This window comes from Eubalaena glacialis, chromosome X, assembly GCF_028564815.1.
Source record: "Eubalaena glacialis isolate mEubGla1 chromosome X, mEubGla1.1.hap2.+ XY, whole genome shotgun sequence".
NCBI classification, from domain to species: domain Eukaryota; kingdom Metazoa; phylum Chordata; class Mammalia; order Artiodactyla; family Balaenidae; genus Eubalaena; species Eubalaena glacialis.
In genome coordinates, this window is record NC_083736.1 from 48,735,765 (window position 1) to 48,738,307 (window position 2,543).

The 2,543-nt window shown below is 42.7% G+C and overlaps 1 pseudogene; it reads right to left on the reverse strand.

Annotated features, from left to right (window-relative positions):
* Nucleotides 1-976: 976 nt before the first annotated feature.
* LOC133081783 (ubiquilin-1-like) lies at nucleotides 977-2,313 on the reverse strand (annotated as a pseudogene).
* Nucleotides 2,314-2,543: the final 230 nt, after the last annotated feature.

Sequence of the window (2,543 nt, forward strand, 5' to 3'; positions counted from 1 at the left end):
CTCTGATTGCCATCGCTAGAACTTCCAAAACTATGTTGAATAAAAGTGGTGAGAGTGGACATCCTTGTCTTGTTCCTGATCTTAGTGGAAATGGTTTCAGTTTTTCACTATTGAGAATGATGTTTGCTGTGAGTTTGTCATATATGGCCTTTATTATGTTGAGGTGTGTTCTCTCTATGCCCACTTTCTGGAGAGTTTTTATCATAAATGGGTGTTGAATATTGTCAAAATCTTTTTCTGTATTTATTGAGATGATCATATATGGTTTTTAGTATTCGGTTTTTTAATATGGTGTATCACACTGATTGATTTGCATATATTGAAAAATCCTTGCATCCCTGGGATAAATCCCACTTGATCATGTTGTCTGATCCTTTTAATGTATTGTTCAATTCGGTTTGCTAGTATTTTGATGAGGATTTTTACGTCTATGTTCGTCATTGATATTGGCCTGTAATTTTCTTTTTCTGTGGTATCTTTGTCTGGTTTTGGTATCAGGGTGATGGTGACCTCATAGAATGAGCTTGGGAGTGTTCCTTCCTCTGCAGTTTTTTTGGAATAGTTCCAGAAGATAGGTGTTAACTCTTCTCAAAATGTTTGATAGAATTTGCCTGTGAAGCCATCTGGTACTGGACTTTTGTTTGTTGGGAGTTTTAAAATCAGTTTCAATTTTAGTACTTGTGATTGGTCTGTTCATATTTTCTACTTCTTCCTGGTTCAGTCTTGGGAGATTGTACCTTTCTAAGAATTTGTCCATTTCTTCTAGGTTGTCCATTTTATTGGCATATAGTTGCTTATAGCAGTCTCTTATGATTCTTTGTATTTCTGTGGTGTCTGTTGTAATTTCTCCTTTTTCATTTCTAATTTTGATCTGAGCCCTCTCTCTTTTTTTTCTTGATGATTCTGGCTAAAGGTTTATCAATTTTGTTTATCTTTTCAAAGAACCAGCTTTTAATTTCATTGATCTTTCCTATTGTTACAGACATAAACCCTGCTGAATCTGTAACAAGGCCTGCATTGCTCTAGGGTTTGACATTGCCAATAACTTATCAGCAATCTGCATCTGTGCAGCAAGGTCAGGGTTCTGGCTTAGTGACTGCATCATGTTTCTCATGTAGGGGGCAGACAACATATTTTGCATAAGTTGTGGGTTTTCAGTTTTTTGTTGCAACAAGCTCTGCATTCCTGGTGTGTTGAACAAACTAGCTCTTACTCCAAGCCCCAAATTTGGCACAGAACTCTGCCCAGCAGTGCCACTGACAGCACTACCACTAGTGCCTCCCAGGCACTTCTGAGTGCCTCCCTCAGAAGCTGATGAATTCTGAGAAGCCTGTGGAGCCTACATTTTGGGTAATGGATCTCTATTTTCTGTACGGGAAGGTTAACTACCTTCACCTGAGGATATATTGCTCACTAAGGAAGCAAATGGATTACCACCAAACTGTTCTTGTGCAGCACTCAGCATTGGTTCCTGAATATCTGGGTACATATGCCATAAAGCATTGTAGTATCCTCTGGGATGCTTTCTAGGTTGGTCAAGGCTCAGTCCTGGTTTCTCATTATTTCCTGCATCATTGCTGGATTCTTGGCAAGTTCCAATGTTTGTCTCCTAATATCTGGATTATTCAGCATATAACTAATTTCTGGATCTCTCTGTATCAACTGCTGCATTTGTGGATTGGCCATAATTAACTGCCTCATCAGGTCAGGATTTGAAAGCATGCTCTGGACAAAGGGATTCTCCATGATCTGGACCATTATTTCAGGATTGGACACAAGTTGCTGCTGCACCTGGCTTTGTAGTTCAAAGAAGTTGGTAGTATTCAAACCCAAGCTACTCAGACCTGCAAGTCCTCTAAGGCCACCTAAACCATAAAGGTTGCTAGCAGCATAACCAGATGTGGAGTTACTATTAGGAGCCGATGATGTGGTAGCACTGCTTCCACTGGTGTTTTTTTGCTGAGCTGAATGATCCTGAGGTCTGTTTTGTGTTTTGATGACGAGGTGAACAATAAGTCCTTCGTGAATTCCATGCTGACTCAAAGTATCTTGATCTTTTAAAACTTTTCCAGCAAATATCAACACAAGTTGGTTGGTATGTGATTTGAAACATTTAGGGATTTCTTCCTTGAACTGCTGGGCGGAGCTATTCCTGGACACTGAAAAGTACTCCTTCTTCTTCGGGGTCTTCAGGGTGACTTTCGTGATCTTGGGTTCTGTGGAGGCAGCAGTGGCAGGGGGGCCGGTACCTTCGGCAGTGGCGGCGCTGTCCTGGGAGCTTAGAGGGCTGAGACTTTCATCATTCTTGGCCATGGGGCAGCGGTGCCTCAGGTGTGCAGGAGGGAGTGGGTGAGCAAAGGGGAGCCAGGCAACACCTGAGCCGGCCGGCCGGGGCAGCGGAGAATGTGGGGCACACTGCCTCAGTGACAACTGGGCGCAGGGCCGCCCTGGCAGGCTAGGGGGCACAGAGCTCGGTGTGGGCTCCAGCGCAGGCCCTCAGCACTTTAAATATGTAATCACCATTGTATCTGATAAGAAATCGG